The sequence below is a fragment of the Microtus ochrogaster genome, linkage group LG4 (assembly GCF_000317375.1).
Source record: "Microtus ochrogaster isolate Prairie Vole_2 linkage group LG4, MicOch1.0, whole genome shotgun sequence".
In the NCBI taxonomy this organism is placed as follows: Eukaryota; Metazoa; Chordata; class Mammalia; order Rodentia; family Cricetidae; genus Microtus; species Microtus ochrogaster.
This window is the reverse complement of record NC_022030.1, coordinates 18,817,340-18,817,629: the sequence shown is the minus strand read 5'-3', so window position 1 is coordinate 18,817,629 and position 290 is coordinate 18,817,340.

Genomic DNA, 290 nt, shown 5'->3' with positions numbered 1-290 from the left:
GCGCGTGCGTAATCTGCCTGCGCCCCGCCCCCGGGTTGCGGTGCTCAACGCGCGTGCGCGGCGTCGTCGGCGCCAGATATTTCTGTCCCGCCTCCAGGCCGCGTCTCTTTCTGCGAGCGGCGCGCGGTCGGGCGGTTGTTAGCAAGTCTTGCGGCGCGCGTCTCAGCATCAAAGGAGGAGGCGGCGCGGGTGTCGCCGTCGTCTGCAGAGAGGCCAGTAGCCAGCGGCTCGGCCGCATCGCGGCTGCGCCCAGGGCGCGGCGGGCGTCGGCCCAGGAGACGCGTGGCGGC